The sequence below is a fragment of the Equus quagga genome, chromosome 15 (genome assembly GCF_021613505.1).
Source record: "Equus quagga isolate Etosha38 chromosome 15, UCLA_HA_Equagga_1.0, whole genome shotgun sequence".
NCBI classification, from domain to species: Eukaryota; Metazoa; Chordata; class Mammalia; order Perissodactyla; family Equidae; genus Equus; species Equus quagga.
Genome location: NC_060281.1, coordinates 91,609,147 through 91,630,386, shown reverse-complemented (window position 1 = coordinate 91,630,386; position 21,240 = coordinate 91,609,147). Strand labels below are relative to the sequence as shown.

General features: G+C 56.0%; 1 pseudogene; it reads left to right on the top strand.

The window, feature by feature from the left end:
• Positions 1 to 4,102: 4,102 nt before the first annotated feature.
• On the top strand, positions 4,103 to 20,796 carry LOC124227224 (uncharacterized; annotated as a pseudogene).
• The last annotated feature ends 444 nt before the right edge of the window (positions 20,797 to 21,240 follow it).

Here is a 21,240-nt window from a genome sequence, read left to right as displayed (position 1 = left end):
CAAATTCAGAATTGGGTTTAATGTTCTGAGTCCAGGACCTGGCCAGGCTGGGGTGCCCCCCCCCCCCCCCCTCCCCCCCCCCCCCCCCCCCGGTCCCCCGCCCGCTATTAATTATTATCCTTAAGCCAGGAAGCTTGAGGTGTCTGTTCGGCAGACATTAACTGGGAGTTTAACCTTGAGTCTGAAAGCCGTGGTTGTATTTGTGGCAGCTGGTGCTGATTTCTGCTCCCCTCACGACCCTCACGTGGGTAGGTTCAGCCTCCTTTACGGAGGAGTCCCTGAGACTCCACAAGGTCAAGCATGTGCCGTGTCAACCCACTGCAAAAACCCTCCAACCCTCCTGGAAGTCGGAGCTGGTCTTTCCCAGAACTCCCAGTTCAAGGGCAGACCCTGCGGGTTGGGGCCCCTGGTGGCTTAGCCCCAACAGCGCCCCCAAACCACACATGAGTTGGGGGGAGTGTCAAAAGACCCTCCAGCCCTGGGCTTCTCGCGTTGGAGTCTCGGTTTCGCGGGTGAGAAGGCAGAAGTGGCGGGCAGGGGAAGAGGGGTAACCTGCCCACAGCTACCAGCTGCTCAGGGACTGCGTGGCCCGAGGCCAGTCGTGGGTAGTGATCCTCCCCTCTCGCCGTGGGAGCCCACGTCCCCACGTGGGCTAGGGCATCTCACTCTGCAGATGGGGAAATTGATGCCAGAGCGGGCGGGGATCTGCTCCTGGCACTCAGCAGGAAGCACGGAGGAGGGCAGCTCACGCTAAAAATAACACAGTGTAGCCGGGTGGCCAAGACCCCACCGGGTCCGCACCCCACCCGGGAGCCGGCTGGCTCTGCTGCGCCCACCCCCGCGGAAACGGCGGGGCCGCCTCCCCGACCCGGCGGGTCCCAGAAAAATGCATCCGCCCGTTACCCGGGCCTGCGGATCCGGGGTCGACACGAGGGCGTCCCAAGGATTTGGCCTCCGGACCCGCGGGTCCCATCAGGCCGCCCGGGCCCCGCCCCGGTGGATTCCTGGGACTTGCCCAGCCCCATCGCCAAGACCGGCTGCAAGGGGGCGACAAAGCCGGGCCCTGCAGGATTCGGCACGCCGCACACCGCCTCCTCCGGAGGGCTCCATTGTGACAAGGACACAAAGAGGCCTGGGCCACTGCTTCCCCAGGTGTGACGCTTCACGGGAGGAGCTGCCTCCACAGCCCCTGGGACCCGAGTCCTGGCCGGAGCCCCGGGCCCAGGCGTCCTCTGCTCCACCCGCCTGGGAGTGACTTCACCTCCTCTGCCCTGCAAACCTAGCTGGTGCCAGGGCAGGGGGGCCAGGGCATCCAGCCTCACCCTCCTTCTGCCTGCTGTGTACCTCCCCTCTCTGCTCCTTGAGGGGTAGGACCCAGGTCTGGGCAGGTGCCTTCCCCTTGGAGCTGGGGCTCAGGCTGGACCCCAGGCCCCTGGCCTCTCCTCCAGGGCTCAGCCCAGCAGCAGGCCTGTCCATCACTGGGCTGAGTGGCAGGTGGGCCGCTACTGCACATTGGGGTACCTAGCATGTGACCACTCGTGGGCTAAGCTGCTCAGTCTGCCCCCTGCCTCTCTGAGCCTCAGTCTCCTCATCTGTCAGCTGTGGTTTCGAGGAAGTGCTGCAGGGTGAGAGCAGCTTGTTGCTCCCTGTGGTTCAAGGCTACCCCAAGGCCCTTCCTCCTTGCAGCCTTTCCTGTTCCTCCCACTTGGACCAGCATCTTTGCCCCACACCAGGAGCCTCCCCTGGGGGCATCAGAATAGAGGTCATAAGGCCTGCTGACCTTGGGCACCAGGCTGCGAGGGTGAGTGGTGAGCCACAGGTCTGGCTGTGGTGGACCCCAACGGGCTTCTGTCATTCTAGCAGTTACTTTGTCTCCAAGCCTTGACTGCTCACCTGTAAAATGGGGACATCATAACAACTGACCTGCCCACTGCCCAGGCGCTGGGCCCTCAGGCCCCTGTTGCATACTTTTTATTTCTCTGCTGAGAACGTGTTTCTTTCCACGAATTTGAGAATATTTGTATTTGGTACATTGAGCCTGGTTGGAAGAGCTGCTTTGTCTGAGAGGTCCTTTGTATAGGTTATTTCAGGGCTGGATCTGTGGACTGCCTTTTCTCTAGAGAGGTGGTAGATTTTCTTAATCTTTGTGGGTTATTTATTTATTTAAGGTGCACTTTTTTTGCTGAGGAAGATTGGCCTGGAGCTAACATCTGTTGGCAGTCTCCCCCTTTTTTTTTTTTCTCTCCCCAAAGCCCCAGTACATAGTTGTATATCCTAGTTATAGGTCCTTCTAGCTCTTCCATGTGGGATGCCACCACAGCATGGCTTGATGAGCGGTGAGTAGGTCTGTGCTCAGGATCCAAACGGGGGAACCCCAGGCTACTGAAGCGGAGTGTGTGAACTTAACTGTTCACCCACGGGGCCAGCCCCCGTGTTGTGTAATTTTGGATGGAGTCCTGGACAGTTTACTCATTATGTTGTGAGACTCTGGTTTCTATTGAAATCTTCTGCAGAATGTTCATTTTTCTTAAAGATTTTATTTTTTTCCTTTTTCTCCCCAAAGCCCCCAGGTACATAGTTTTGTATTCTTCGTTGTGGATCCCTCTAGTTGTGGCATGTAGGATGCCGCCTCAGCGTGGTTTGATGAGCAGTGCCATGTCCACGCCCAGGATTCGAAGCAACGAAACACTGGGCCGCCTGCAGCGGAGCGCGCGAACTTAGCCGCTCGACCACGGGGCCAGCCCCCATTTTTCTTTTTCTGTTGCTTAATCAAGCCTTCGAGACAGTGAAGATCAGACTGCACATTCTGTCTCGCCTTTTGTCGACAGTTCTAGTCTTGGTGGAGTTTCCATGCATTTGTGCTGTTTGTGTCCAGACGCCACTCAGGAGTCATTCTGGGAGGAGAGTCTCTTCTCTACCCTCCCCATAGGTAAGGTGTATAAGATACCTACTCATAGAACTTTCTCCCCTTTCTGACAGCACCCAATCTGGAACTGCCTTGGACCCTTGTCAAAAGCACCCATTAGAACCCGATCTGATCATAGTTTCCTTGTACCACCCTCTTATGGAGATACCCTGCGCTTCCGCATGGTTTGTGTTCTCCCACGTGGCAACGAGTGATAAACTCAGTGTGGTCAAGTGCAGGTGTGGTGCAGGTGTTCCTTGGCTGAAGGGCGTGACTGACCTCTTATCACATAGTGATGATGATGATGATCACAAACACGCGCACAGAGCTCCATTGTACCAGGAGCCGTGCTAAATTCTTCACATACGTTAATCTGTGTTCAGTCCTCACAAGGACTCTGAGAAGCAGGTACTGTTGTGTCCCCTGTTTTGCAGATGGGGGAACCGAGGCGAGCAGAGGATTAATCCCTTGTCCCAGGTCACCCAGCTGGTGAGTTGTTGGAGCGAAGATGTGGACCCAGGTGGTCTGGCATGAGTTCATATCCTGAGCTGGGTCCAAACTAGGCTTCGAGGCCTGGGCAGAACTTGGCTCCTGCCCTGCCTTCCTCCGTGTAGGTTGTGGAGGTTGTCAGGGGGTAGTGGGGAGGGGGACAAGGTGCTGGGCAGCCCCACGCAGGCCTGGGTGCAAGAGTGGTGCCTGTCCTCTGGGCAGTGGCCCTCAAGCCCAGGAAGCCATGTTTGCACATGGCTGATGGGGCCAAGGTGAACCCCTGACACCCACGGGGCCCACCCTGACCCCTCTCCCAGGGGAGAGACTTGGGGTTGATGGATACTGGCCTGTGTGCACAGGAAAGGTGGACAAGGGTGTGTACACTCAGGAGCCAAGAGGTGACCCCTTTTGCCCTGGACACAGGGGAGGATGTCTGGGAAAGAGGGGGCAGCAAGTAGAGAGAGAAGCAGAAATGGGCCAGAGCTGCCAGGGAGGAGGGGGCGAGGAGAGGAAGAGGGAGAGGGAAAAACAGCAGGGGAGAGGAGATGACATCTACACACACACACACACACACACACACACACACACACACACGACGGAGGGGAGGAGGACAGAGGCTGCCCTGGGTCCTGACCTCCCGCAGATCCTACCTCAGTGGGTCCTGGGCCAGCTGCTCCTCCCGTTCTCAGTCACCAGGTCACGCCCGGAATGTCGCTCAGGCCCTTTGTCTGCATATTCGTCTGGGTGGGTCTCTGCTTCTGCCTGGGGGAGTGGGTGGCACCTGTTGCCCCCTGCACCCAGGGGTGGCACAGACCTCAGGGGACCCTGGCCTGGGACCAACTTCTACATCAGCCAAGGGCCCAGCCCACACCAGGGGGCCCGCAGGGGAGCCCCAGGCAAATGGTACTCTCAGGACCCAGAAGAAGCTGTTCCAGCGGCTCAGGACCTTTTACAGCAGGTCCCGGGGATGTGATTCCCTCAATCCTCTGACCTGCTTTTCTCCTGCAAATGGTCCCCACAGCCAGGCCAGTAGCGACTCGTTTTATTTATTTGCTTTGTTTATTTTACGAGAGGGAGGCAGAATGATGATTTGTGAAGAGCTGAACTCAGACAGACCCAGGTTTAGGATCTGGCCGACTCACTAGCTCTGTGACCCTGGGCAAGTCACTTCACCTCCCTGAGCCTTTGTCCCCTACAGCACTCACGAAGGATCTGCAGCACGTTCTGGGGCCACGCCCAGTGCCAGTAGCAGCAGCACCCAGCAAGCTGGCCCTAGGAGGGCACGGGATGGTGGCTTCTGACCTCGACCCTGCCCTGCGTTCAAGTTCCCGCCGGGCCCCGCCCTTGTAGCCTGTCCCGCCCCTCTAAGCCCCGGCCCCGCCCGTTGCACCGAAGTTCTCGGATTCCTGCAGACCTGGATGCGGCGGCGTCGGGAGACCCCAGAGCTGCGGTGCGAGGTGGGTCTGCTGCGGGCAGCGGGCCCAGAGCGAGGTGGGCGAGCTGCTGGGGATGGGCGGGGGGCGACGGGGGACGACAACGCGAGGGGCTGCTCAGGAATCCAGTGGCGCAGGGCGCCTCCCACAGGGATCTCGATTCCTCACAAACCATGTCCCCATCCAGGTCCCCGCCGTCCTCAAGGCCTGCGGCCGGTGGACCGCAGTCTGGGTGATGTCCCTACTCTTAGACCCCAGGATTCGGGGCAAGCGGCTTCCGGGGGTGGGGGCCGGGTTCTGCCCGGAGCAGGTTCGCGAGGCCCCTGGGTGAGGGGTGGTCTGGGGCCGCTCTGCGGCAGGGGGCGCCAGGATGCGAGAGGATGCTGCGCACCCAGAATTAACCGAGACTTTCTCTGAGAACCAACTAGAACCCCTGGGGTCCCTCTAGGGATGCGAACGCCACAGGTAGGGGATGGGGTAAGGCCTGTCCTCAGATGTGAGAAACCCCGCACAGCACTATAGTCCCCCTCAGTGGGTGCAGCCCCCCATGGTGCGCACTTGGAAACCCCAGTCCCTCAGGACCTCCGGTCCCCTAACCCACTCCCCGCCACCCAGACAGGGTGCCCCCCGGACCCGGCTTCTCTCTGCGCTGCTCCCGGTTAAATTCCCTGGGGAGGAAAAAAAAGCAAACAAATTCTCCCGGAGGAGAAGCCCTGAGTCTAATGAGCATTTCGGCTTCTCACTGAGAAATTCTTCACCGAGTTCTTCCGGGCCAGCGCTGATGGAGGGAGAGAAGGCGCCCAGGGTTTGGGCAGGGGGATTCGGGGAGAGCAGTGAGCAGGGGAGGGGACGGCCCACCTTGGTGGCGGCCCCTCTGCACAGCTTGTTGGCTTCCTCTCAGACCAGCAAGGGGGCATTTAACCCATCTGGCTCAGACCCCCTGGAGGGGAGACAGATTGTGCCTCTGCTGATGCCCTGGACCCCTACCCTATTGCTGGGTTCTCTGAAGCTGGGACCCTGACTGCTGCTCTGTGTCACCTGCAGGCCCACTCGGTGCGTGCCCTCTTCAGTGAAGGTGCTGGCTCAGGCCAGGCCCACAGTACCCTTCATGGCCCCACAGGCCCTCTGCTGCCTCGCTGCGGCCCTGCAGAGGAGGCTGCCCATCCTGGCCTGGCTGTGCAAGTGCTGTGTGCTGTGGCTGAAGGTGGACTTAATGGCCAGGTTCTAGGTGGAGCTCAAGGTCATACCCCAGGTGCTGGCCTGTGCTGAGGGGCCTGACTTCTGCCCCAGGTGAGATGTCTGCCCTGCTGCTGGCCACATGCTCTGCCCATGGCCTGACCCCACTATGGGCCTCAGTGTCCACCCAGAAGCCGAGGAGAAATGCACAGTATCCCCTCCAGACAGTGGGGCACCCAGGGCTCCAGCCCCATCTGGCCAAGAAGCCTCAGTTTACAATTTGGAGCATGTGACACATGCCCCTATACCTGCTTTTGTCACACTTGTCACACACAGGCATTGAGCTACTTCTGGATTGTGTGAGGGGGCCAGCGGGATGACCCACCGTGGCCTTAAGAACGCTTCCTCAGACTCACACACTCACACAGAGGCACACAGGCCTTTGTGCTCCCGCAGGTGTCACCCAGGTGGTACCAGATGGGTACGGGAAGAAAAGAGGTCCCCTGGTCATTGCAGGTCACACTTGTGGGTGATAGAGGGTGAGCATTTACCCTGCCTGTGTGCGCTGGTGTGCCCAACGTACCCAATGGACACACAGACCCCTGTGCTCAGATGTCTACACCAGGGATGCCATGGGCGTGCCGTATGCTTCCTGGGGGCTCATCGCTTTCTCTCCCCAACAGTCTGGCCTCTACTCTGCCTTCATGGGTGCTTCGTGTAGGTCTTCCTGGCACCTCCTGGATGTGTCTCTGGCCCCCGTGGCCATCATGTCCCTCCCGGTCTCCTCCTACGCCTCCCGTGAGCCCGCCTGTGCTGTGCTGCTGGTCTTCCTGTGGGGCTGCGTGCAGTGAGCCCTGGGGCTCCTGCTCTTGGGTGAGACCCTCAGGCCTTCCTGCTGTGGCGGGGACTGTAGTTCTGCTCTTCTTGGGGCCCTGAGGCACCTGCCTCCTGGGGCTGCCCCTGCCCTCAGCATTTCCTTCTTTGCATTCCAAGCACTGTCCCTGTGTGTGTGTGTGTGTGGTGGGGGTGGAGGTGCCCTCACCCCTCAGCCCCCCCCCACATTCTGCTGAGAGGCCAGGACACTTGGAGAAGCGCCCAGATCCTCAGACCCCAGCCTCCTGTTCCTGCTCTCCAGACCAGCCCAAACAGGGCGTGTCACCACTGGCCCTTAGACCCAGTCCCACCCACACCCCATCTCCCAGCCCACATCCACCCATGTCCTCTGAGACAGAGCAGAGCCGTGACCACTCAGTATTTCCTCCTGGCTGACGGGGGTCCCTGCTGGATATCATGTCCTGCCCCGTCAGTCATTAAAGGTTTCACCTCCACTGCTACCATCACCATTGGCTTCGGGCAGATCAGGGTGGGCTCGCTGTTGGCACCAGGGCACCCGCTGGATAGAGGACCAAGGCCGGGTCCTGGTATCTGTCAGCCAGTCGATGTCCTGCTGTTCCAGAGCTTGAACATGGGGTGCTCACGTGGGTCTCCATGAATAAAATGACCCCTCGGCGCAGATTTTGGGGGAGGGTCAGATTGCATAACAGGTCATTTGGGAACTGGTGATGACAGCCCCGCTCTGGGTGGAGTCTCCCCCTAGTGGGCTTGGTTCCCTCGCTGAGTGGTTCTGTTCCGCTGCCTCTGCTGCACACTCAGCCAGCAGCCGTCACAGGCCCCGAGCATCCTGCCAAACTTCCACGAGCAAACGACTCCCCCACTTCAGGAGGTAAATAAGGATGTTCCGCTGTTCTAGCTTCTTCACAGGGTTTTACGTAATTCTAGCAACGGTCACAGCTACAATGTCTGCAAGTGGAATGAGCATCTGCAATGCTCATTTAGCCAGATGATTTCATTTTTATGTTTTCCTCTAATTTCTGTTGACTGTGTTTCAAATGCCCTGCTTCTTTACGTTTCTGTTTAAACCTCTACAAGAAGCACTAGGTCAGTGATCATCGGATGTCTGAGGCCATCATTGGTTCTCCTCTCCCTGGGCCTGACGTTCCTGGGGGGCAGGAGCTGTCTTGCTCCTGACTGTGGCCGCCCAGCGCTGTGCTTGGTACAAAGCAGGTCAGTGCTCAGGTGGGTGTGCAGAGTGGACCCGAGCTGCATTGTACTAATTGATGCCATAGGGCCCCTGCGTCATGACTTGGTGTCCCCACCCGGGCCTCTCCAAGGCCTGGTCACCATGGCCAGGCTCTGCCCCATGCTGGCCTATGACAGTCTTCCCTGACGGCGGGCAGTGAGCAGATCAAGGCCTGGAGGAGATGTGTGTGTGAGAATCAAGCAGCTGACATGTCTTCCCTCTCGCTCTGTGCTGGGGCTGGATTCACACTTTCCCGGTGCTCATTTCTCACCACACCCCTGGGGGCAGGTTTCTCACCATCTCCATTTAGGGAGGAGGGAACCCTTAGAAAGGTGGGGTGAGTGCGATTTGTATATTATGTGCACGCACATGTCATGGGGGGCTTGGCAACTGCTGTTTCCTGGGAAGGCCTGTCCTTTATTCTGGAAACAACATCCTTCCTTTTCAGTGTCAAGAATGCTCCTTGATACGATCATAGTGAGGGTAGAGGGCAGCTTCTTTATGCATTCGTACTTGGTGACCCTAGGCCTCCAAAGTCATTGAACCCTGACTGTATCATGACAGCCATTGGAGAGCCCCTTGGCTGGGGTGGGGTGGGGGCCCTCCTGACCTTCCCAGGACAGAAGTGGGGAGGTGGGGGTTGCAGGTGTCACCTGGCTAAGTAGCCGGGACTTCGGTGGCACCAGCACCACAGGCACCTTGGCCCTGGTGAGTGGTGTGCTCCCAGGGGAGCGTATTGTGGTCAGTGATGGTCATGTGAACTGAAGTGGGACAACGATTGGCATCAAGAACAGGTGCACAGCTTTGTGACAAATCCGGATGTCTTTGTATTTGTATTTGCTCACTCGTGGAAGGCACATTAAAGCCTGATGGATTTTTAAAATTTTTTTTTAAATTCTATTAATTTTATTTTTTTTAAAGATTTTATTTTTTTCCTTTTTCTCTCCAAAGCCCCCCCAGTACATAGTTGTGTATTCTTTGTTGTGGGTCCTTCTAGTTGTGGCATGTGGGACGCTGCCTCAGTGTGGTTTGATGAGCAGTGCCATGTCCGCGCCCAGGATTCGAACCAATGAAATCCTGGGCTGCCTGCAGCGGAGCTCGCGAACTTAACCACTCGGCCACGGCGCCAGCCCCAGCCTGATGGATTTTAATAGACACACACCCTGCACCATCACTGCAAAGTACTGAATTTCCCATGATCCTCGTTTCTCTGCCTGCTGGCCATGCTGACCCGCATTTGTGTCTGTTGTCTGATAGAACGTTTAGGGTTGGATTCAGGGTCAACAAAGAGCTCTTTACAAACACTGTGGATTCTTTTCCGTTGTCTCCTAAGGCGTCTGTCATGTCTGGAATCCACTCCAAAGGTGAGGAGGAGAGTCCCTTCAGTACCTATGAAATGGACTCCTCACAAGTTTATAGTTTTAAAACTGGGAATCTGCAAAATCAAATTCTTCATGATTCCAAACTGTTTATCTTTTAATATTTTGGTTTTTCACAAACTAATGCTTAAGAAAGAGGTACTATTAATTGTTAAAATCAAAGATGACTTTGAGGTGATCTTTAGGGCTGGAGCAGTGATGGATGTGGGTCCACCTTCACATTCAGGGTATGGATCCGTGTGACACAAACTGACAATCTTTCCGTTTGATGACTTCCCCGTGTCCCCTCCCCCTGAACGATGATGATTCTTTCCTGACACTTGTCAATATGGGTTTTTTTTTTTTTTAAAGATTTTATTTTTTCCTTTTTCTCCCCAAAGCCCCCCAGTACATAGTTGTATATTCTTTGTTGTGGGTTCTTCTAGTTGTGGAATGTGGGACACTGCCTCAGCGTGGTTCGACGAGCAGTGTCATGTCCACGCCCAGGATTCGAACCAACGAAACACTGGGCCGCCTGCAGCGGAGCGCGCGAACTTAGCCGCTCGACCACGGGGCCAGCCCCTGTCAATATGGGTTTTTAAACCTTTTGCCTTTTTCTAAAAATTAAAACATGGACATCCTCGTGAGTATTTCAGGATTTCCTGCCACCCAGTTCGTTAGCTAATAGAATTCCTCTGGGTTTCATTGCCCTAGTTCAGATCCTTTAAAGTGAGTGAACGAGATTCTGTGCTCCTTTCTGGGGGTTACGTTCTGTGTTGACGACGCACAATGCTGTCTTTTAATCATGGGAACAGTTTTAGTGAGAAATGGTTCACATACAAGTCACACTTGAAGGCATGCAATTCGTGGTTTTTTTTTTTTTTTAAAGATTTTATTTTTTTCCTTTTTTCTCCCCAAAGCCCCTCTGGTACATAGTTGTATATTCTTCGTTGTGGGTCCTTCTAGTTGTGGTATGTGGGACGCTGCCTCAGCGTGGTTTGATGAGCAGTGCCATGTCCGCGCCCAGGATTCGAACCAACGAAACACTGGGCCGCCTGCAGCGGAGCGCGCGAACTTAACCACTCGGCCACGGGGCCAGCCCCGCAATTTGTGGTTTTTTAATATATTCACAGAATTGTGCAACATCAGCACAGTCGATTCTGGAAGCTTTCCACCATCCCTCTAAAGAAACACCCTCCTCGTTAGGAGACAGTCCCATTTCCCCCAGCCCCTAGGGCCTAGGCAAACACAAATCCACTTTCTGTTTCTATGGATTGGCCCGTTTTGAACATTCTGTATAAATGGAATCACACAGTGTGTGACCTTCTGTGTCTGGCTCCTTTCCCTCAGCGTAATGGTTTCAGGGTCCATCCGTGTTGTGGCGTGTGTCAGCCCCTCATTGCTTTGATTGCTGAATAATATCCATGGTGTGGCTGTAGCACGATGTATTTCTCCTTTCCTCAGGTGAGGGACATTTGGGTTGTGCGCACTTTGTGGCTTTTATGACTGTGGCTGCTGTGAACATTCCTGCACAAGTTTCTGCGTGGACATCTGCTTTCATTTCTTTTGGGCGCACACCTGGGAGCGGAACTGCTGGGTCAGATGGTCACTCTCTGTGTCCCTGTTTGGATGCCAGGAGGACCTTCTCCAAAGCGCCTGCACCGTTTCCCGTTCCTGCAGCAGCGTGTGAGGGTCCCAGTTCCTCCACGTCCTCACCCACACTCACCGTCTGTCTTTGATTCTAGCCATGCTGTGGGTGTGAAATGGCTTCTCTCTGTAGCCTTGATCGGTATTTCTCTGACAGCTGATGATGTTGGACATCTTTTCAAGTGCTCAATGGCCATTTGTGTGTCTTCTTGGAGAAATGTCTGTTCAGCTCATTGGCCCACTTTTAAATTGGGTTGTCTTTTTATAACTGAGTTGCTACTGTCCTTTATATATTCTAGGTATGTTTCTTATCAAATATACGATTTACAAATTTGTCTCTCTGTTGTGGATCATCTTTTCACATTCTTAATGGTGTCCTTTGAATCCCAAAAGTTTCTCATTTTGCTGATGTCTAATTTATGCACGATAGAGTCTTACTAGATGGAAATGATTCTCACATCCTCATCAATGTTTTGGTTATCTGAGTTAGAAGCCAGCTGTCAAAGGGTCAGGGCAAGATTTGAATTAGTTCATTTCAAGATTTGCTATAGATCCAAAAGAACTCGTCAGGGAAGATATTAACTATCAAATATTTCTTTATTATCCTTTTAATGCTCATGGGATCAGTAATCATAGCCCCTCTCTCATTTCTGATATTAGTAATTTGTGTTTCTTTTTTTTTTTCTGAGCTAGCCTGGCTTGAGGTTTATCCGTTTTTTAAAATATTTTTTAAGAGCTAGTTTTGGTTTTATTGATTTCTCTATTGATTTTCCTGTTCCAGTGTCATTAATTTCATTTTTCTTTTTGAGGAAGATTACCCTGAGCTAACATCTGCTGCCAATCCTCCTCTTTGCTGAGGAAGACTGGCCCTGAGCTAACATCCATGCCCATCTTCCTCTACTTTATATGTGAGACACCTACCACAGCATGGCTTGATGAGCGGTGCATAAATACCCATCAGGGATCCAAACCAGTGACCTCCCGCCGAAGTGGAACGTGCGAACTTAACCACTAGGTCACTGGGCTGGCCCCTAAGTGTCATTAATTTCTGTGGTAATTTTTATTATTTCCTTTCTTCTGTTTGCTTTAGGCTTCCTTTGTTCTTCTTTCTCTAGCTTATTGTGTCAGATCTTTTCTTTTTTTTAAAGATTGGCACCTGAGCTAACATCTGTTGCCCATCGTCTTCTTTTTTGATTTTTCCTTCTTCTTCTCTCCAAAGCCCCCCAGTACATAGTTGTATATTGTAGTTGTAGGTCCTTCTGGTTGTGGCATGTGGGATGCTGCCTCAGTATGGCCTGATCAGCAGTGCCATGTCCGCGCCCAGGATCTGAACCAGCAAAACTCTGGGCCACTGAAGTGGAGTGGGCGAACTTACCCACTCAGCCATGGAGCCAGCCCCTTTTTTTCTAATATGTGCATTTACTGCCATAAATTTCCCTCCAGGTTCTGCTTTCACTGCATTCCACACATTTTTATTAGTTGTGTATTCATTTTCATTTTGTGGAAAATATTTGCAGTTTCTCTTGAGACGTCTTTTTTTTCATCCATCTATTGTTTAATCTGCAAATATTTTGGGGTTTTCCAGCTATCTTTCTGTTTTTGTTTCCTACTTTAATGTCATTTTTGGTCTGAGAACATACTTTATTTGCTTTCTGTTGTTTTAAATCTGTTGAGGTGTGATTTTTCTTTTTTACCTGGAATGTGTGCTATCCGGTGAATATTTCATGTGAATTTTTGTTTGTTTGTGTTTGCTGAGGAGGATGGGCCCTGAGCTAACGTCTGTGACAATCTTCCAAATTTGTATGTGGGATGCTGCCACAGCATGGCTTGATGAGTCATGTGTAGGTCTGTGCCCAGGATCCGAACCCATGAACCCTGGGCCACTGGAGTGATGTGTGGGAAGTTGACCACTACACCATGAGGCGGGCCCCTTCTGTGAGCTTTGGAGCCTGGGTGTTCTGCTGTGTTGGATGCGGTGTTTTATGAGTGTCACTGAGCTCCAGTAGATGGGTGGCACCGTCCAGTCCGTCCTTCCTGAGGTTCTGCCTGCTGCGTCTGTCAGTCACTGAAAGAGCGGTGTTTAGTGCTGTCGTGGGGAGTTGTCTGGTTCTGTGTCCATCCACTGTGATAGTGGATTTGTCTATTTCTGGTTGCAGTTTTATCGGTTTTTCCTCACATATTTTGATGTTCTGTTGTTAGAGGCGTGTATGTTAAGGACTGTCATGTCTTCTTGGAGAAGTGACCCCTTTCACATCATGGAATGCCTCTTTGTCCCTGAGAATTTCCCGTGTTCTGAAATCGGCTTGTCTGGAATTAACACAGCTCCTCTAGCTTTCCTTGGATGTGTGTTAGCCTGACTTAGTCTTGTCCTGTCCTTTACTCCTAATCCAGCTGTGTCTTTACAACGAAAGTGGGTTTCTTCTGGACAGCATGTAGTTCGCTCTTATTTTTTCATATTAGTCTGAAATCTCTCTTACTGGCTGCATTGAGACCATTCCTATTTAAAGTGATTATTGAAATAATCGGATTACTATCTACCATATTTCTAACTGGTTCTATCCATTTCTTTTGATCTTCCCTTTTTTGTCTTGCACTTTTAAAATTATTTTTTGCCTTCTATAGTTTTAACTGAGCATTTCATATGATTCCACTTTTTCTTTTAGTGTGTCAATTAGATTTCTTTACGGTTTTTAAATGGTTTCCATAGAGCTTACAATTTAAATTTACAACTAACCTCACTTCACTTTGAAACGACACTGTTTCTTCATGGTTAATGCGGGTCCCTATGACAGAGTCCTCCCGATTCCTCCCTCCCATCCCGTGTAAAATGGCGCCACTTGTTCATGAACTATTATCACCAAGTGTATTTTACAATGATTATTTTGAACAAGATGAACCTGTTAGATCAGTTTAGAATAAGAAAAACTGAGCACTGTTTTATTTTTCCTTTGATTATTCCTTCTTTAAGTTCCCTACATCCATTAGCTGAGTTTTCCTGTGGGTGGGGAAAACCCAGCCCTGAGCCCATTTCAGGAAGAGATGGGAAACCCCTTCTTAGACAGTTTGGCTGAGCTTTTGCTTTTTAACATCATTCTGGAAGCGTGTTCTAATGGCGGAACAACTGTTGCTGCCAAGAGCATCTCCGGGAGCGCTGCCCAGAAGGTGTCCCAGGGAGGGATGGGTCTCTGCTGGACACGGGTCCCCTGCCCCCTCCGCCCCAGCCTGCCCCCTCCACCGCTGCCTAGAAGCCCCAAGGTGAGGAGACAGACCTGAACCCTCTAACCGGGCACCTGCTGTCTGAAGATCGGAGTCCAACTCCGAGTCCAAACCCTCCTCGGCCCCCGGGACCCCTGCAGGAAGCCCAGGGGCCGCCGCCTCCTCCTCCTGCTCTTCACTCTCCTCCGACCTCTCGCAGGTACCCTCATGGTTCCGTCCATTTCACAGTCGCGGGTTCTCGGCTGGGACTGAGTCAGGCGGCACCTAGAGGGCGGCCGGGGATGTGGGCGGACCTGCCGGCCGCATGGACCAATCCTATGTGGCGGGCCGCGGACAGGCGCCCCCCGCAGCCAGTAGAGACGCGCTCCGCGTGGCGGTCGCCCGGGCAACCCCGGGCTGTTGGTCGCTGCGGACTCCGCCGCTGGACTGCACTGACCTTGAGCCTGCTCCTGGCCACGGCGCAGAAAGGCGCGCGCCACGGGCCAGACGCAGGGCTGGGCGCCTTGCAGGCGCTTGTTCCCCCTGCCGCCCACGTGGGTCCAGCAGCGCCTGCCTTCCGCGAACTGGGGACCCTGCCTGACTCCAGAGCTGTGCTTAGTCCCTGCGCTAAGGGGTGGGGCAGCTCTGCAGGAGCATCCCACAGGAGGGCCTGGGGGACCTTGCAGAGCCAGCCAGCCACCTCTCTGGAGCCAGAGTCTCACTCTCTCTCTGTGGGTCCCTGTTCTCTCTCCTGCTCTAGCGTCGCATGTGCGGCTTCCTCCACCAGGAACATCCCTCCCCAGCTTCGCTTGTTGAACTTCAGAATCTGCAGTGTCAGCTCAGAGGGCCCTTCTTTCTGAAGCTTTCCTTGGCCCCTCCTGGGCTCTGCCACCACCATGGCACCCTCTCAAATTACCTATAACCCTGTCATCCCCTCACCCTCAAGGAAGTGAGGTCAAAGGACAGGGGAGAGGGGCTGCTCCTGTCGGTGCCCCAGGGCCCCGCAGATGGAGTGTGGGGAGGAAGGGAGGCCCAGGGCAGCTGGGGTTTGGGACTGAGCCCAGGGCTGGGGTGGGGCTGGATCCTGCCCCGAGTGTCCCTTTAACAGCTGGCCTGGCCTGGCCTCGGCCCCTGCTTTGCCTCCTGTTCAGCTGGGGCTGCAGCTGCTGTGCTGACTCCTGCTCCCAGCAGCCAGCAGGAGCTGAGAGCAGGGGCTCCCCAGGGGCCTGGACAGGCTGGGGCTTCTGGATTACAAAACTGAGAAGTAAGTGATGACCAGGAAGTGGCGGGTGGGCACCCTGCAGAGGCTGCTGCAGCTCGGGGTCCTGGTCTATGTGGTGGGTGAGAGAATGGCTCCTGGGTGGGTTGGCTGGAGGGACCCTGACTGGTCCTGCTGGGCTGAGGGTTGGGGGTCTGACTCTCCAGGGGCTGGGCTGGTGGTGGTGGAGGGGGCATGTTGGACAGGGGAGGGGCAGAAGGAAGGATCTCCGTCTGTCTAGAGGCCAGCAGGGACAAGAGCGAGCCATGTGCTTGTGTCCTCCTGTGTGCCCAACTGCCTCCTTTGCTGGGCCTTGTCCCCAGCCCCGTGTTGCACTCTGGGCACAGAGCAGGATGGGTCTTGCCCTGCCCAGGAGGCTCCGGGAGGGCAGGATGTAGTCCCTGACCCCTGTGAGAGCTGCAGCCCTGAGGCCCCTGAGAAAGGCCACCAGCTGTGCTGGGTCAGGGGAGCCTTTGAGGAGGAGCTGGTGTGGCCGGGGCAGGGGAGGAGGAGGAGTGGTGAGGGAGGAGGTGGGCAGCTCAGTCTGAGCGCATGGCTCTCTGATGCCTGGCCGAAACATCTGGCCTGTGCAGGGTGTTTGGGTGGAAATGAGGCTGGAGAAGAGGCAGGATCTGAATGCTGTGCTGGGAGCCTATAGGGTGTGTAGGGGCTGAGTGGGCGGGACCAGCTCTGCTGCTGCTCACCATGTGCTGGGGACACGCCACACTGCCCATCGCCTCCTCCCCAGGTGGGCCCTTCCCACCAGAGAAGGCTACCAGGAGCCGACCATGGACCCCCAGGTTTCCGTCATCACCAAACTCAAAGGGGTTTCCATGACCCAGAAAAGGAGCTGGGGAACCGGTGGTGGGACATGGTGACTTTGTGAAGCTGCCACAGGTGGGTGTCTGGGTGCTGCTGCCAGGTGCTGACACCTCTGACCCCACCCCTGTCGTGAGTGTATGAAAGAGGGGATGTGATGCCAGAGGGGGTGCTGGTGCTGTCACAGGGCTGGGCTCAGGAAGGGCCTGACCGAGGAGTGGCCCTGGACAGGCTCTCGGGGATGTGTCAGAGGTTTCCAGGCTGGCAGCTGGGTTTGGGAGGGAAGGGGTCCTGCCTCATCGAGTCATCGACCTTGTGCCCCAGGACGACCCTGTGCCTCCAGGTAGGTGAGTCGTGTCGGAGACAGGATTCAGGCTGGGTTTCCAGCCATTTCTGAGCCCCTGTCTGCCTCTTTGAGGTAAGTTTTTTTCTCTATTTTTCTCTATTCACTCTCATTCGCTCAACCAGAATTCTCCATGAGCCTCATGCTTCCAGGCACTGAGGATCCAGAGCTAAATTGGGCCAGGCGCCCGCCCAGGCTAGTGGGGAGGTGGACCCCTCATTGCATGCATGGCTGGGGGCCAGCGGAGCAGGTGGTGAGCTCTGCCTAGGAAAAAGCATGAGCTGTGGGGAAGGGTGGCTGGCACCATGTGCTACCCATGACAGTTCTGCATGTGTCGGGGATGCACACCCAGGAAGGGAGGGGAGGGCTGGGCAGCGGTCAGGATCTGCAGGGACTAGGTGGCCGCCATCACGGAAAAGGAGCCTCCAAGGGTGGCAAGCAAAGGCTGGCAGGCTCTGATGGTGTTACCTGTGAAAGCTCAGCCTGGCTGCTACGTGAAGTGCACCGGGGGTCCACAAGAAGACCACAGGGACAGCAGAGCCATGTCTGTGCCAGTGCCTGACACTTGAGGGTGCTTCCTCTCCCAGGTCTGGGACTCCCAGAGAGCTTGTCCCCATCCCCTCCTGGCTGATGCCCAGAACTCTGCGACCTTGTGCAGGCACTAATGTCCCTGTTTACAGCAGAACAAGTCAGGAAGGGACTGGCCTGTGGTCCTTTGGCCAGTGTGTGGGGTCCATGTCCCTAGAGACCCCTCTGAGGAGGGTCCCGCCCTTTGTGTGCCACGCCCAGCATGTCCATCCTGGCATGACTCACCCTCCCAGAGTCCCTCCACCGTCCCTATTCTGTCATCTGAATTGGACCAGAGGAGCTGGGCCTCGAGGAGTCACTTCTGCCCCTCCCCCGGAGACAGAACTGTCGGGAGGGAAGGAGTCTCGCTCTGCCTTGGGAGATATCGCTGCACCCCTATCTGGCCGGGGTGCTGTTCACCCTCCCCCTCTGAGCACCTCCTTTTATTTGCACCCTCCAGGTTTCCCATGTGCCCCAAACTCAGGGAACCTGGGGGCTAAGCAGGGGAGGGGTGTGTCCCTGGGGACTGCAGGGCTGGGTCACTCAGGGGAGACACCTCCTGGGCCTGGACAGCTCTGCTCTCTCACCACCTCAGCCCCCCTCCATCCCACTGGCGAACTGCTGGTCTGACGAGGACTGTCCTGAAGGGGAGGCGGGGATGCACAGCCACGGTAACTGTGGGCCCTGTCTTCCAGCGCCTCCACTGGGATAGGGGTTCAGGGGGCTGGGCTGGGACCCTGTGTTGCTCCCACGTGCAGGCCTGGTGGTGTCTCTGTGTCTCTTCTTTCTGCCAGCAGCCCCCTGCCCACGCCCGTCCCAGGCCCTGTGGGGATTGGAGGCCTGGAGTTTGTCTTGTGTTTTCAAGGCACAAAAATGGGCCAGTGTGTGATCTCTAAGGGGACCCAAAGGACTTGTGAGATCTGGGGCTGGTGCCCCATGGAGAGTGACACTGTGCCTGTGTAAGTGTCTCCGACATCCAGGGCAGGGTCCCAGGACCCGCAGAGCCTGCCCTTACCTCCCCCACCTGCAGGAAGCCCCTGCTGGTCCAGGCTGAGAACTTCACGCTGTTCATCAAAATCACTGTCACCTTCAGCAAGTTCAACTTCTCCAAGTAAGCATGGTGGGTCCTGGTTGGCCCTGATCATCCTTGTCCCCTCCTGGCCCGACCATTGGCCCCACCCCCTCTCAGGTCCACTGGCTTAGAGACTTGGGACACCACCTATTTCAAGCTCTGTTGCTGTGACCCACGCTTCAGCCCCTGCTGTCCTGTGTTCTGCATCGGGACCTCATGGCCATGGCTGGAGGTGTCTTTGAGGACCTGGCATTGCTGGTGGGCCCGTGGGGGTCAGGGTTCCGGGAGGCCTCGGGAAGAGGGCCTGGGGCCCGCGTGCTGGTGGAGCAGTGATGTGCTGTGTGCAGGGCGGTGCTGTGGCATCCATGTCCGCTGGGACTGTGACCTGGACGCCAGGGGCTCGGACTGCCAGCCCCACGACTCCTTCCAGCTGCAGGAGTGGAGCTACAACTTCAGGTGCGGCCCCACTGCCCAGCTGCTGCTTCTCAGCCAGGTCCTCCCCGAGCTGTCCTCCTGTGGTGGCCGGGACAGACCACAGCCTGGCCCATCCCTCTGGATGCTCTGCTGTGTGTACGAGGGGGTCCCAGGGCAGGAGGGGTCTCAGCTCCAGGTCCCCCATCACAGGCTCCATCCAGCCTCCCTCCTGAGCCCTTTGGCCTCCACCCCATCTGTCCCCACACCCTGCTGCAGCTGGGACCCCTCACCCCAGCCCCTCCTCCACTCCGCCCTGCCTCCAGCACCTCCCTCCACGGCACAGGGGCTTTCTTGTTACTTTTCCCTTAAGGTTTTATCTAAAAATTACAAAAATATAAAGAAAACCTCAAAGATTAGTCCCACGAAAACTCATGTAGCCTTCATCGGGGTTCACCACACTTGTTTTTGTGTTTTTTTTTTTCACCCTTCTGCCCCATTTCCTCTCTCTCTTCCTCTCTCGAGAACCGGGTATATTTAGATGGATTTCACAGGAAACGGTTGGAAAGTAAGTGGCAGGTATCCAGACACTCACCCCTCTCACTGCTGTCCTGAGAATGAGGACCTTCCCCAGGTGACCGCTGTTCTCTTCTCACACTCAGGAAATTTAACATTGGCAGATAAATCTAATATTAAATTTCCCCAGCTGTGCCAGAAATAGTCCTAAATCTTTTATTTTTTAATCCAAGATGCACTCAAGGCTCTTGCGTTGCATATATTCTGATGTCTTTGAGGCTCCTAAGGAGACTGTCCCATCCTTCTGCCCCCTCATGTCACCTCGTCACCCTCACACATATGTGCACACAGCCACCAGCCCTGGAGGTGATGCCCGAGACACTGCCTGCTGGGCCCTCCTGGCCTGGCTTCGCTGGCCCCCCAGCCCTGTGCAACCATGTGGGGCTGGACCCGCCCACGCCCTGCTCCCCTCCCCTTTGCACTCTCCCCGCCCTCTGTCTCTGCCTAGAGCTCCTCCCTGAGCCCTGGGAGTCCAGCCTGAGGGTCTCCTGGCAGGAAGTCTTCCCTGGTTCCCGGGGGAGAGTGAGTGCCCCTCTCTGGACCCCACAGCCCCGGGATGCCCCACCTCCTCAATCCCCACTACCAGTGTCTGTTTAGGGACCCCTCTATCCCTGTCCCCTCAGCAGGCAGGGAGCTTCTGAGAGGCAAGTCCCACCTTGCTTGTCCCCTGTGTCATCAGCAGTGACACAGGGCTGAGACCCAGGACTCAGGCTGGGGTGGATGGAGTCAGTGGATGAGTAAGATGAGGCCTGTGAGGGCCAGGCCACCCAGGAGTGGGCAGAGCAGCCACTGGACTCTCTCCTGCCCCAGAACAGCCGCTCAGTGGGGGGAGGCCTCAGGCATGGAGGCCCGGAGCCTGTTCAGCTCTACGGGATCCGCTTTGACATCCTCGTCCCTGGGCAGGTAGGGCTCAGGCCGGGGCAGGTGGGGTGGGCAGGGGTGAGGGGTGGGAGGAATGACAGCCACAGGCAGAGAGGCTCAGCCCAGGTCTCTCTCAGGCAGGGAAGTTCGGGCTCATCCTCACAACCCTCGCTCTGGGCACTGGAGCGGCCCGGCTGGGTGTGGTGAGTCTGACCATCCTGGCTGCCTCTAGCTGCTGGCAACCATGTGCCCCTTGAGTGTACCCCCAGGCTCTCAGGGCTGACACTGAGTCTTGGGGTGAGGGCTGGGGAGGCGGTGGGATGGCAGTTTGGGGGCCAGGCCGTGTGTCTGCTCTGCCTCTCCCAGATCACCCCCTTCTGTGACCTACTGCTGTTGTACGTGGATGGAGAAGCCCATTTCTACTGGAGGACCAAGCATGAGGAGGGGGCTGCGGGCCTGCCTGACCCTGGGCTACACTTTGGAGGATGGTGGCTGGAGCCCCGCCCTGCTGTCCTCATCTGCAGGCAAAGGCCCCAAAGGGAACTGCCAACCCTGAGCAGACAGGCGGCTTCCCCACCCCCACATCTGGCTGCCCAGGTGCCTTAGAGGGGGCCCAGCACCTGTCCCCACTGCTTCTGCTGGGAGCTGGACACCGTCACCAGGGTGGGACTGGCACCCACTCGCTGGCCCATTCCTGAGGCCTGTAGCCTTTCTCTGCTGGTTGGGGGCTGAGGACTGGAAAGGTTGGGGGTCCAACTTTGGCTACTCATGGCTGAAGCCCTGGCAGGACCAGGGCAAAGGTGGGGGGAGAATTCTACCCTTCAGCTCCCAGATAGACTGTCCCTCCCTGAGCTCCAGCCTCGGCAGGTGCTGCCTGGGGACCACAGAAGCCAGTTTTGTGTAGAGACTGCAGGGAACAGACGCAGGGCCCTGGTCCGGTGGGGCTCCGCCTGGGGCTGGAGACGCTCTCCCAGGCCCCGTCTCCAGTGTTCCCAGCAGCTCCCCGCTCTCCAGCTGTCCACCACACTGGCGGTGGTCACCTCCGGGCCT